Genomic DNA, 15,458 nt, shown 5'->3' with positions numbered 1-15,458 from the left:
TAATCTAATTGTCATAAACATTTCCAACACTCCGGACAACTCGCCTAGACTACTTCCTTCACCACTTCCTACATCGCGGACCTATTTTCCTCCCTTTCCATAGCATTTTAGGATTGCAAATACCTTAATCTAATCATCATAAACAGTTCCCACGCTCCAGACAGCTCGCCTTGACTACTTCCTTCACCACTTCTTACGTCGCGGACCTCTTTCCCTCCCTTCCCATAGCATTTTAGGATTGCCCATACCCTTATCTTATCGTCATAAACAGTTCCCACACTCCGGACAGCTCGCTTTGACTACTTCCTTCACCACTTCCTAAGTCACGGGCCTGTTTCCCTCCCTTTCCCATAGCATTTTTGATTGCCCATACCCTTATCTAATCGTCATAATAGTTCCAACACTCCGGACAGCTCGCCTTGACTACTTCCTTCACCACTTCCTACGTCGCGGACCTGTTTCCCTCCCTTCCCATAGCATTTTAGGATTGCAAATACCTTTATCTAATCGTCATAAACAGTTCCCACACTCCGGACAGCTCACCTTGACTACTTCCTTCACCACTTCCTACGTCACGGGCCTGTTTCCCTCCCTTTCCCATAGCATTTTTGATTGCCCATACCCTTATCTAATCGTCATAATAGTTCCAACACTCCGGACAGCTCGCCTTGACTACTTCCTTCACCACTTCCTACGTCGCGGACCTGTTTCCCTCCCTTCCCATAGCATTTTAGGATTGCAAATACCTTTATCTAATCGTCATAAACAGTTCCCACACTCCGGACAGCTCACCTTGACTACTTCCTTCATCACTTCCTACGTTGCGGACCTGTTTTCCTCCCTTCCCGTAGCATTTTAGGTTTGCTGATACCATAATCTAATTGTCATAAACATTTCCAACACTCCGGTTAACTCGCCTAGACTACTTCCTTCACCACTTCCTACGTCGCGGACCTATTTTCCTCCCTTTCCATAGCATTTTAGGATTGCAGATACCTTAATCTAATCGTCATAAACAGTTCCCACACTCCGGACTACTCGCCTTGACTACTTCCTTCACCACTTCCTACGTCGCGGACCTGTTTCCATCCCTTTCCCATAGCACTTTTGATTGCCCATACCCTTATCTAATCGTCATAATAGTTCCAACACTCCGGACAGCTCGCCTTGACTACTTCCTTCACCACTTCCTACGTCGCGGACCTGTTTCCCTCCCTTCCCATTGCACTTAAAGATTGCAGATACCTTAATCTAATCATCATAAACAGTTCCCGCACTCCGGACTACTCGCCTTGACTACTTCCTTCACCACTTCCTACGTCGCGGACCTGTTTTCCTCCCTTCCCATAGCATTTTAGGATTGCAGATACCCTAATCTAATCGTCATAAACAGTTTCCACACTCCAGACTGTTCACCTTTACTACTTCCTTGACCTCTTCATACGTCACGAACCTCAAGCTAGTGTCGTCATTTGATTATAGTACCTGGGGACCGAGCTTTGCTCGGGGAAAATCATTAGTTCACTCTGAAAGCACCGTAGTATTGGAGATACATAAATCCACACATCTACATCCTACACAATTTCCTACGTCATGGACCTGTTTCCCTCCATTCCATTGCATTTAAAGATTGCAGATACCTTACTCTAATCGTCGTAAACAGTTCCCACACTCCGGACTACTCGCCTTGACTACTTCCTTCACCACTTCCTACGTCGCGGACCTGTTTCCCTCCCTTCCCATAGCATTTTAGGATTGCAAATACCTTTATCTAATCGTCATAAACAGTTCCCACACTCCGGACAGCTCACCTTGACTACTTCCTTCATCACTTCCTACGTCGCGGACCTGTTTTCCTCCCTTCCCGTAGCATTTTAGGTTTGCTGATACCTTAATCTAATTGTCATAAACATTTCCAACACTCCGGACAACTCGCCTAGACTACTTCCTTCACCACTTCCTACGTCGCGGACCTATTTTCCTCCCTTTCCATAGCATTTTAGGATTGCAAATACCTTAATCTAATCATCATAAACAGTTCCCACGCTCCAGACAGCTCGCCTTGACTACTTCCTTCACCACTTCTTACGTCACGGACCTGTTTCCCTCCCTTCCCATAGCATTTTAGGATTGCCCATACCCTTATCTAATCGCCATAAACAGTTCCCTCACTCCTGACAGCTCGCCTTGACTACTTCCTTCACCACTTCTTACGTCGCGGACCTCTTTCCCTCCCTTCCCATAGCATTTTAGGATTGCCCATACCCTTATCTTATCGTCATAAACAGTTCCCACACTCCGGACAGCTCGCTTTGACTACTTCCTTCACCACTTCCTACGTCACGGGCCTGTTTCCCTCCCTTTCCCATAGCATTTTTGATTGCCCTTACCCTTATCTAATCGTCATAATAGTTCCAACACTCCGGACAGCTCGCCTTGACTACTTCCTTCACCACTTCCTACGTCGCGGACCTGTTTCCCTCCCTTCCCATAGCATTTTAGGATTGCAGATACCCTAATCTTATCGTCATAAACAGTCCCCACACTCCGGACTGCTCGCATTTACTACTTCCTTCACCACTTCCTACGTCGCGGACCTGTTTTCCTCCCTTCCCATAGCATTTTAGGATTGCAGATACCCTAATCTTATCGTCATAAACAGTCCCCACACTCCGGACTGCTCGCATTTACTACTTCCTTCATATCACTTCCTACGTCACGGACCTGTTTCCCTCTATTCCCATAGCATTTTATGATTGCCTTTACTACTTCCTTCACTACTTCCTACGTCACGGACCTGTTTCCTTCCCTTCCCATAGCATTTTAGGATTGCAGATACCTTAATGTATTCGTCATAAACAGATCCTAGACTTCGCACTGCTACCCTTGACTACAATGTATCAAGTAATCTTAAGTATAATCTTTGCTCAATATTAACAAGTGATGTTTTTCCTTTTGTACTGTATTTGTAATTTCCTAGTATACTGTGGGTAGTTGGCTTATTATGAACACATGCTAAAACTTCAAATCTTTTGTTTACTTTTTACTTGTTATTTAATTCAGCCAACATGGTTACCTAGCAACCCATAAGACTAATGTTAAGAAAATGTGATTTTCAGTTTCATTTTTCTACGGATTCCTGAGAGACTTTTTTAACGCCATATAGATGTTGGCACTCACCGATATGGTCTTTATCACCATGCAAAATTTGAAAACGATTGATTCAGCCGTCTAGGAGGAGTTTGCGTATTACGAAATGCATAAAAGTCGACGTATAAGAGCTTCGCTCGCTTCGCTCGCTCCGCTCAATAAATACAGGGTGGTAAAAAAGTCCCTGGACGGTTAAATATTTTAAAAAGTAATGTAGATAGAGCTACAATACTTGGTACAACGTTACAGGGCATAAAACTCGATTTTAACACATATTCAGTGATCCAATAACTCTTCAGGGGGACGGCCCACAAGGAGTCGGAAGAAAATCTTAAATAGAAGCATAGGTCAATATGCATATCAAATTAAAGGTCTTTTTTAGTAGAATACAATGCCGCAAACTGCACATCAAAAGGTTGATCCTGCGCAAAATGGCAGATGCTCAAAGATTTCTTGAATCCGCCATTTTGAATCTTTGAACGACTGCCATTTTTTACTCAGGCATTCTTTTGAGCTTGAATTTACGGCATCATAATCTACTAGAGAAGACCTTTAATTTGATGTGCATATCGACCTATGCTTACATTAAATATTTTCTTCCGATTCCTAGGGCTGTGCCCCCTGAGGAGTAAGCGTATAATAGCAATGTAAATTAAATGAATCTTTGAACAACTGTAATTTTGCGCAGGATCAACCTTTTGAAGTGCGGTTTGCTGCATTGTATTCTACTAAAAAAAGACCTTTTATTTGATGTGCATATTGGCCTATGCTTCCATTTAAGATTTTCTTCCGACTCCTTGTGGGCCGTCCCCCTGAAGAGTTATTGGATCACTGAATATGTGTTAAAATAGAGTTTTATGCCCTGTAACTTTGTACCAAGTATTGTAGCTCTATCTGCATTATTTTTAAAAATATTTAACTGTCCAGGGACTTTTTTACCACCCTGTATATTAATACCCTGTAATTATTGCGTACAAATTATTAGTCTCATGGGTTACCCTACCTTGAATTATTGTTTAAAATTTTTGTATATTATAATATAATATATAATAGTTATCAAAATGCATTTTGATGTCTGCTCTGTTTGAAAAAAAAATTCCAAAGGACTGTTCATGCGGTGTGTTTATAATATAAACTTTCTAATCATAATACAACTAAGGAACATTTTCAATAATAATCTTCATGACTATTAATTAAATATATATATCACATTTCTTTGAATATAGACGAATTCACTTAGATAAAACACATAGAGATAATGTCATCCTCTAAATTGTAAAATGCTAATTAATTCTATAACAAAATCTCTGAACATAGCAGTTGTAAACTTGTATAGTATCCATTTTGGTCGATTCCTTGGTGTTTATTTGGTTCTAGTACTATTTTAACATCATCTGACCGCTTTATCCAGCTAAAAACATTTAAGCCGGCGGCGTATTTGAAGCTGAATAGAATGCAAAATAAGTGTAGAATGAAGTTAAAAACGAAGTTTTTACAGTTACATTTAAATCTATACTATTATATAAAAATCTAATGGTGTCTGTATGTATGTGTATTACTAATCTGGGCTTAAACTTTACAAAAATATAGCTACCATACCAATGACCATTATAGGACTATTCACACTTCGATACTGACCGCGGGCTTTACCCCTTTGGCTTTAAAAGTTCTGATGTGAGGATTTAAAAAGTAAATATTGATTGGTCTCCATGGCTGCAATAAGAATACTCACAATGTTTACATTTGCTTTGACATTTTAATGTGAACCAGAAGAACTGCCAAATTGCATATTTCACAATTTAAGTCAGCTGATCCAATGAAATTAAAATATAATACATCACACAATTATGTGGTTGGTTTATTTAATATACAAATGTATCAAAGATCATTTATTCAAAAACTATGTCAATGATTATAGAAATAAAAAAAATATTCCAAAAGCAATGCTGTATCAACTCAAGATCTGCTTTCGATTTGTAAAGTGTCTTAAGTGTTATGAAAATAATGTTATTGATATATTTTCATGGAAACAGTAAGAAAATTACAACGTATAGATGTTTTGTATTAATTTGGAGGCTACTTTAAATAAATTCGAACTGCTTAACATGTGTTAGATGAACTTAACATAACTTGCAAATCATATTTTTTTTAGATGTATATTTAGGTGAATTTAGCTATTGTGTTTTACTAACCTATGCTTAAATTAAACTATGAATATCATCAATAACTAAATTGTATGTCGTTGATTTTTGTGTTATAAAATCTGTTGTATATGTGTAACTATATTTAATTATCAAATGGTAATACAAAATACTCTTATTTTATCTTAACATAGCTTTCAGTTCACATTTACTTTATTTGTCAAATTTATTATTTATGTTTTGCCACACCACTGATTAAATTAAACCAAGGAAAATATCATCAAACTAAGCCGTACACAGTGTTCCTTTTTTTCTAAAATTAATTAAATGTTACTATGTTTACTTAATGGTAAGTGTAAAAATGTAAAGGCAATGGGCGATGAAACTGATTTAAAGAACTGGTTGTTTGTTGTTGATATTTTTGTAGAGTAGAATCAGAGATGCAATGAAACATATACTGTATTTGCTATTACATTTTTTAGTCCTTGATGCTTTGATAATCATATTAGTTTTGTCTGCTGTCTTTAATGCCAAATAATTTGTTTAAAATTCTTTATAGTACCTATAGATATAGTTTCTTTAATATTTCAAAGACTATTGATAAGGTACAGCAATATTTCTAAAGTTTATAACAGCTGACGTAATTTTGCTAATGATTTATTGTGAGTGAATAAACTGAAGATGGAAGGATTTGTGATTTAATAGGAAGAAAAGTTAAATTTAACAAATGTGCATTTAAATTTAATAATTAGTATTTTTGCTACTTCAAAATTGAAATGACTTTAAAATGTCAAAAATAAAGGAAAAAGATATGCAACTAAGGGAGATGAAGATAAATAATACATGTAAAAGTTTTATTCAAAGATTTGGTCGGTTTTTTCTAATATATCAGCATACACTAGATTTAAAAATAATCAAAACAAAATGGTGGTATCCATTACTTACCAGATTTAAAAGTCATAACTTAAACGTTTCTAATAAGGCAATAAAAGTTGAATTTTGTTTCTAAAAGTGTTGGTGGATGTAAAACTATTATATGCAACAGATGTAAAGATTAAAATGTTTCTATTTTGTGTCCTCTTCCCGTTGCAAAGCACGGATACAACAGCTAGTACTGTAATAATATAAAAGTGTATTTGCTTTCGGGCCAGTGACATAGGCCTAATTTGTTTATGTAACCGTTTCCGTTCTAGTATACGTGTCGATTCCTTATGATTGTTAGGCAGGCATTAAAACCATTCATCTACTAATCTCAATTAATGGTAAATAATAATAGCAACCTATAAAGAGAGAGGAATAATAGAGACCTCATTCTATGCTGTGATCCTAGACATAAAATCTGTAGTTTCGTTCCCCTGTGGCTATTGAGTGATTCAATTGATGTTAGCATTAGTCCCGATCTTAAAAAGCTTAGCTCACACCGCCTAATTATTATAGCTATTAAATGTTTATCGTAATACACGTTTTTTCTGAATTTCGTATGTTCCTATACGTTTTTATATTTTAGCGAATTATTTATTATTATTCCGTATATGGGAAATTCGCTAAAATATAACATGTAATATATATTTATATATTAATATGTGTCCGTTAGCACGATAACTCAAGCAAAAACTTTTAGATTTTGTTGACATCTGGTATAAACATGTAATCCTTCATTTATTCGAACGAGTTCACGAACCAGCATGATCGGACTATGGCAACGGGGGTTTATAGGGGGTTTTATGGGGTAAAAATTAGGTTTTCCTATTTTTGACCCCAAAACATAAAATTTAGCAATTTCTTTCCAAACTATTTCGTAGAGTAAAAAACAACAAATAATTTTGTATATTGAAGCGTTATTATGCGCCTAATGGTTACGCAGAAAATTCCTAAAAATTTTAAATTTAAAATTCCCATCTTATTCTTATGGAGAATAAGTAAACTGTTGTACAGTAGTTTGCTTGTTTATGAACATACTAGCAGAGTACCCGTCCTTCGTACGGGTTTGGCATATAAGTTTAAAATACTTATTGAAGTTATACTCAAGCTTTGCGTATGCAATGGGGGAGGACAAAGTTTGATAAAATTTGGTTCTTTAAATTGACGGTATCCTAATGGTATTACACAACTATACCATAGCCATAGTGTTCTATCATAGACATTATGTTCTACCACTTGAAGAATAAAGGAAAGATAAATTATTACGGAATTCACAGACAATCACAAATTATTCATGACATTAAAACATAAACATAGGTGTAAACAATCCTACTTTGACAGTTCTCATTGCGTATCACAGTTGTTTGTTGCTGCTTAAAAATTTGCTGTTTACATAAATTAAAAAAATATATAGTGCTGCACCATGTTGGTAAATCTTATAACCTTTTTAATGCTTTTGTATATCATAGAACCAACTTTTTTAGTTGGAACAGCTGACTAAATTCTTTAATTCCCTTTATGAATACTCATAAGGTTAACATGGGGAACAACAGAGCCACTGGGGCGGAGCCGGAAAGGATTTTTGAGATAGGAATATGCCTATATGTTAATCGGGAATGTGAGCTATCCTCATACCAAATTTCAGCCCAATCCGTCCAGTGGTTTATGCGTGATTGAACTTCAAACAAACACACAAACTTTCAAATCTATAGCTATAAAAGAGGAACTATGTATGTGTGTGTGTGTGTGTATATATATATATATATATATATCCGTTATGGACTCCGAAACCGCTCGACAGATTGTAAGGAAACTTTCAGGCATTATTAAGCATCTTTCAAGGATGGTTCGAGTGAAGTTTGGTGCATATCCGTCAAAAGAGCTCTGCCCCAGAGGGTTTTAAGTGGACCAATGTCAGACTTTTTGATCTACAATGTATACAAATAAATATAATTCAAAAGCAGATGTTTACTTTCACCAACTGTTTTGTAGGTTTGAATAATCACAACATTCTGTCATGTTGCATGTAATAATGTTCTGTAATGTTCTGTCACAACATTAGCATTAGTCTTGATTTGAAATAGTGCCACAGTGTTTCTACAGAGTGCAGCACAGAAAACTATTTTACTTTTGAATAAGTCCAAATGTATTAAACCCCAATCGCAGCACACGTGTGCACTTAACAACGTTTAATTTCTTCAATGTTAAATATTAAAACATAAAAACCTTTATCTAAGTATTATAAACAATAAAAGGGATGACTTTTTTAAATTTATGACAACAGCTAATTTGCAACCTAAAGGTACGTCCACACCGAACGCGCTGAGCTGCGCCGCGCTGCGCAAAACATGTGCGCGCCGAGCGGCGCACTTGGTGTGGACGGCGAACCGCGCAGCTACGCGCACTCGAGAACATCCGCGAACACGATCCGACTGATGGCGGTATTTTGACGAACATCTTTGAAGTTTGTTCGCCTTTGCGCGCTCAGTGTGGACGGGCATTTGCTCAGTTGTTGCTGCGCGTCGTTTCGGCTCGAACTGTCACTACCTGTGTATGATCAAAATGGCTTTTGAATGGAGTTACTTGTATGTAGTCTCTCAGTGCATTATTCAGAGCCCTGCAAACTTCCATCACAATGTATGAAATACTCTGTTTAGACACTTTGAAAAGGTACATCAAGCTTGTGAAAGAGTCTCCAGTTGCTAAAAAGCGAACAGTTATCGCCAGTCTGTCCTTAGCACTTATAGCTTTTCTATAATTAGTATCCCGTCGAGTGATTTCTGGCCCAATCAAATTGAGAAGATACTCAAAATCTTCAGACGACATGCGGCAAAAATTTTCAAACTGCCCACCAATACGGAGATCATTGAGCATGGATTCCCCTCCATACGATTCCCGACGTCTCAGTATGGGCGTCACCCAATGACGACGTGGTTTTCTCCTTCTTTTTAACCGATCATTATAAATAACAATAAAAACCGAAGCAGCTATTGCAGGGTCCATTTTCTACATCGGTATGATTGTGTAGCCCGCGCAACACGGATCACAGCCGCGCAACTATGAACATGGCGCTCTGTTCCGCCCAGTTTAGCGCAGTTTCGCGCAGCGCAATATGCTTTGCACAGCGCGGCGCAGCGCGGCGCAGCTCTGCGCGTTCGGTGTGGACGTACCTTAAAAGGTGAGTGAGCGTAGTGAACGAACATCAACCTGGAGGCGAGTTAGCGTAGCGAACGAGCTAACCTGAAAACAAGTGAGCGCAGCGAACGAGCTCCAACCTAAAGGTGAGTGAGCGTAGCGAACGAACTTCAACCAGGACGTGATTGAGCCATGCGAATACTTATGAAGTTAAACGGGGCAAAGCCCGTGGGTACAGCTAGTTTATAATATTAGTAAGATTTTGATCAAATTTGGAAAAGGCATTTATTTCTTACTAAACTATTAACATAAAAAACACCTTTTACTCTCCTTGTTACAGCAAACCTAAGTACTCGTTAAACTAACTCTATTTAAATAGGGAATAAATGGGTTATTTTTAAGGAGACATTTTAGTATTTTAGTAATTTAGTAATTCCAATCAGGCAAAAGGAAATTCGCTTAGTCTGCAGGTTTGCTGTGGCGGAGGTATTTAAACTCAATTAAGCGCCCCCAAGCGAGAGAACATGACTACTGAAGCAAAATGTTATTGAATCAACATCTACTCAATGTATAAGATTAAGTATACTCATACAGCCACTAATAATAATGATTATGGAATGATAATTACCTAAACAATCGTAAACATAAAGAAACTTAAGTATATAGCCTTACCAAGAATGTAGGAAGAAACTGTTCAAACAAACTATAGTTGCACTCTCTTCTCTCAGTGGGACTTCGCCCTCGGCATTAGATTACTACTGTCTGTCAACGCGTTGTTCGGCCGATGAACTGCTGCAGCCATCATATTCAGCATTCTAGTGTGCCAATTACGAACATGTTTCAGCATTAAACCCCTCTAGTCATACTAGCAAGTCTCAAGTGCTTTAGACGAATTTTATAAATGATTGGTCTATTGTCTGTCGTATTTACCATATGGACCATACTGGACCAATAAATTAATAAGTTATACTGTATTTAATTTTTTAATAGGAAACTTTCGTGTGGAATAATTTCAATAATAAATAACTATTAGTCAAAATAATAAATATTGTCAAAAAAGATCCTTTATGTTGTTCTATAAAACTGTATTGTTAATTAAGTAAAAAACAAGGTACCGTGTACACTTTTCGAACATCTGTAAATACATTTTATTGACTGAGGTATTAATTTAATTAACTAGTTGACATATGCTATACATAAAAGAAACCATAGATTTGAAAATTTGATTACACGTTTAATTCGTGTCAGTTAAGGATTTATAAATAGCACTCGGTTTACAAACAAAAGTTCCGTTTTTTTCTATTGATATAAATAACTTATATGTTTCCACTGATTCAATTTTAATATAATCAGCTGTTTCAAATATTATTTTTTTCAATTTTCATTGTATAGTTACAGACTATAATAATGTATTTAATAGGTTTCCTTAGTCTGTGGTACATTAGAGCCGGGGGACCAAGCCATGGCTCGGTATGTTTATTTCGATTGTAAAAGCAATAAAGCAATATAAAGGAAACTCACGCTTTCTTTATACATAACAAATTTCTGTTTGTATTATTTAAGTTTCAGTGGAATTTAAATTTATTATGATGGAAATTTTAACTTGGCAATTCAACAGATATTTTTTTAATCTCACACATTTCTTACGTTGTAACTAGAAAAACGAATGTCAATAGAATAGGTGTTGTTTGACTTTAGTTCCTAGTGTAGTAATTAATATACAATCATAAGTTAATACAGTAGCGTTTAAAGGGGTGTGATTTATTTATTGGTACTAAATTAGGTACATATTTCTTTAAGTACAACTTAAGTAACATTTGGGCATACTCCCTAAAATACTATCATATGCTGGATTAACTGAAGACAGATAAGTCTGGTTCAAGCATGTATTGCTTACTATAAAGATTATTGTAATAGCCTACAACAATTACTTACAATTACTTATACAACTGAATACAGCTGTCCAAATTATGTAAACAAATCTGACCTTAAATAAGGGGGAAGAGTTGACACCAGTGCACTCAAACGTCACCAATACGAAACAATCGCTCTATTTTCCCCTATGGCGATAATCTTAGTTCAATAATTAACTGATGTTTATTCCCTTTGTACTGTATTTTTTGTTTTCTAGTATACTGTGGATGGCTTGTTGTAAACACATGTTACAAGTATTTTATTTACCGTTTCCTTGTTATTTTGTTCAACCAACATAGCCACTTTAGCAGCTCATAAGGCCAATTTAAAATTTTAAAATGAGTTGTGTAGCGAAATACGAATTTTGCTGAGGCTGTTGCTGTAACCAATCACGTTTTTAGGGCTTTAAGTACATACAATAATTGTAATTCCAAAATTTAGTAAAGATCCTTCCACTGGATTTTGGGGTAATATATACTACAGACAGACAAACAGACTTAGCTCGTATTATACTATTAGTATATTAGGATTCATCTGTTCAAATTTAAAGAGAGATTCTCGATAAGGATAACATGGGAACTTAGAAGGCCACAAGTCCCTAAAGATTTTTCGTTTGATAGAAAATCTACGTATCACATTCTATCGAACGACGTCTTGAACATGGTGATTGAGTGTGTGACAGCTCCAAAACTATTTTCACAACATTCATTTTTGTCCTAAAAATTTACAAAGACAAAAAAGTTAAATTTTGATCTGTAAAAAGTCTCCTCCCCGGCCGGGAATCGAACCCGGGTCTCCCGCGTGACAGGCGGGGATACTGACCACTATACTACCGAGGATTGATGGAAATCAGATGGCGAATTGTCTATGTTGAACTGTATAAAAAAAATGCTGATGGCTCGGAAAATATTGATGTACAATATTGGATTGAAAATATTTATTTTTAATATTATGTGATACAGTTACGTAAATATGCATATACGAGTTGTTAGCATCCACATTGTACAAATGTATACATTAATTTGTACACCCGTAGCTAATTATTTCAATGTATATTTCTTATCATTGAAATGACACATGACTTTAGCACATATTGACCCCATATTGTGGGTCAATGGTAGTTGCACCATAAACTATTATAGCGTATTGCCTTCAAACTTTCTATATCAAACACATGAAGAGGTATCCTACCAACGATCCCATAATACCAATGTGTCGTTATAAGACCATTGGTCTTGTGATTGTTGGGGTATACAGTGTCTGGGAAAATAGTAGTTCACAAGAAATACTTGTAGATGTATTTCTGCTATTGACCACGGTTCAGATTTAACCCACAGATCAAACAAAATCAAATAGAAATTATGTTTCCATCATTTGGTGCCATCTACTGTAGTTTGGATTTTATCTAATGCCGCAACCTCTACTAGTAAGTAGTAAGCTAGTAAGTAAGCTAAGTACTAGTAAGCTAGTAGGACTAGCTTCAAGTAGATGAAAAACAATCTCAGGCTCGTGCCTAGCGTCCTAGGACAAAAAAAATCATATAGGTACTTTCACATTGGTATTATACCAAACAAACCTTTTTAATTAACTTAAAAATTTTGATTTTAATTATTTTTAAAAACAAAATCTTCCTAACCTAACCACCCTTACTTAGGTGCGGTCGGTATAATACCAAAGATCCATCATGATAGTAACTTAAAATGAATTATTTTACAGGCAAGAGTAGAGTAGGTCTGCAAAGCGGCGCGGCTAACACGACTTGTCGCGCCACGCTAGCACTTATTTGCATCAAAAAATTCTTCAGCAATGACGTAATACATGTGTAGACGTACACTAAATCACTAACTCATGAACTACATTTCACGATACGAAATGCAATAACTAGTACAGTGAACTATAAGTAGTATTAAGGTATATTTTTCCATTCCCCAAAATGGCCAAAATAACCTTTAAAATGTTATACAAGCTCACCGAACCTTAGTTAACCTTAGCTGATAGTTAGTCTAACCTAAATTAAAACAGCAATCGAACTGTGATAGGTAGCTTGATAATCGATGGTTTACGATGTTCTATGGATCAAATAAATTGCAAATTTCATCTCTGCTAGTTGTATAAACAATAAAACAATATACCGTAATCACTTACAAGATGTTATATTGTAATGTAGATTTACACCACGAAGCTTATCAGAAGCAAGTGGAATCTGAGAGAATCAAAATGGGATAATGATACCCTAGAAAAAGTAGATTTTCGACAAATTGTAGATAGGTAAAACTATTTTACTTTAAGTGCAGTAACTTACTACCATTACATCACCACCATAATAAAACTTGAATTTGAGTTTACGAAAAATTTAAGGGAATTGTGGCGATCTATGCAAAAGACCCATTATTGAAATAGAGTCGTATAGTCCGTTGAATTACTCCTTGTTTTTCATACCAGATTGACATTCACAGAGTCTTACCACTCGACAAACTGATGAAGCGATAAGACGACAACACTGCCGTGACGGTCGTGACGTCCTGTCAGGGGTGTGACTTGCATGGTGATCTGTTTGGCCGGCCGCACACCTGATAAAGCACGGCACGGCAAGGCGAGGCGAGACGTCTTTGCCTCGCCTTGCCGTGCCCGATGGAGATTTGAGATGCATACGGCACGGCACGACAAGGCGACTTGAGCACCCATATGGTCGATCCCATGGTTTCAGTAAAGTGAGATACTGTGTGTTATGAGGTTGTTTGTACATTTTGTGACACTTTGTACTACACATTTTGTGAGAATGGATGCAGAAGGCGAATAAGAGGCTGCTGCTATCGCTGCTATATGGTACCATTGACTGTTATGTTTATATAGTCAATGATGGTACCTAATGAATGTAATGGATGATGTCCCTAACAGAGAATCGTTGGTGCATCCCATCAACCAAAAAAGGACTTGAAACCATTCATTGCAGAACTAAGAGCAGATCCGGAAAAAATTCATAATTACTAATCGTTGGAAGTGCACACTGATTTTGACATGGGCTATCACTGGACTGCGCTGAACGTGGTGTCGATCCTCGCGCATGCGCACATCGTTTTGCCTCAAGCCTTTTGCCCGAAAGACGAAAATTGAAAAGGCAGAACAAAGCGCCGTACGGCGCTGTTTTGCCTTGCCTTGCCGTGCCCGATGATGTGTGCGGCACTCCCATTTAAAATAATAGAAATCTAGTCGCATAAGGCGCCTTAAGGCAAAACGTCGCGCCGTGCCGTGCCGTGCCGCATCCATCGACATATAATTTTATATGTCGATGGCCGCATCAGGTGTGCGCCCGGCCTTTGGCGGGTATTTTTGGCGGCAACGAGGGACCCATGCGCAATGACAACGCCGAATTGCATATTCACACGCAAAGTATAGGGAAGAACCAATGTGACTAAAAGCTTTTCATAAATGCGTCATAAAGGCGTAAATGCTGTAAGATTGTGAGAATACCGTTTTTAATTCAAACGTCTTGAATTGGACTTAGCACTTACTGTACTGGTCAACCAACACTCCCAATTTTTCAGGGTAAAAATTTTAAGGGCAAGAAAAGAGTCTACCAACAGTATTTTAGAGTGTATGCTGAACTATTTTTACTTTCTTCCCATACACATAGTATTGAGAAAGTATTTTTTCGTAAAAATATTCGAGTTTGAGTGTGTATACATCAATTTTGGATCACCTCAAGGTGATCCAAAATTGATGTATACACACTCAGCCTTGAACCCAAAATAAGAGGTTTTCGAAGTGGTCCGTGTGGAGTGTACAAAGCTACAGACCACACATGTGGTTCGATTTTGATAAAATTTGGTACGTGGGTAGTCAATCACCTTGGTAAACCGTGGTATGTCCAGGAATTTATTTATTTTTTAATTGTGATTTTACCATAGACTTTAGTATATTATAGTCCTTTGAACTCTAAACCAAACTGAACAACCCCAATTGCTGTAAACATGACTGCTCAAAATTTTTACTTATGTTATTTTCCTATAAAATAACGGAAAAATCACATACTTGAAAAATGGCTCGACCATGTGAGTCATGAACAATCCTATTGACCTTACCCAAAATAAGTTTAAATTAGGTAATGAGATTTTCGTATGCCCCAATAATGTTGACCCATGCGTGATGGGAGTAAGGTAGGCAAAAGTTTTTGCCTAGAGGTGAAACTTTGAAAAC

General features: G+C 37.0%; 1 non-coding gene across 1 annotated transcript; it reads right to left on the bottom strand.

The window, feature by feature from the left end:
• Positions 1-12,028: 12,028 nt before the first annotated feature.
• Trnad-guc (transfer RNA aspartic acid (anticodon GUC)) lies at positions 12,029-12,100 on the bottom strand. The gene has a single exon. It is a non-coding gene; the product is annotated as a tRNA-Asp (tRNA).
• Between the last annotated feature and the right edge of the window lie 3,358 nt (positions 12,101-15,458).

The sequence above is a fragment of the Macrosteles quadrilineatus genome, unplaced genomic scaffold (genome assembly GCF_028750875.1).
Source record: "Macrosteles quadrilineatus isolate MER2022 unplaced genomic scaffold, UCM_ALF_1.0 Scaffold_4__1_contigs__length_99947679, whole genome shotgun sequence".
NCBI classification, from domain to species: Eukaryota; Metazoa; Arthropoda; class Insecta; order Hemiptera; family Cicadellidae; genus Macrosteles; species Macrosteles quadrilineatus.
This window is presented reverse-complemented; position numbering and strand designations above follow the sequence as displayed.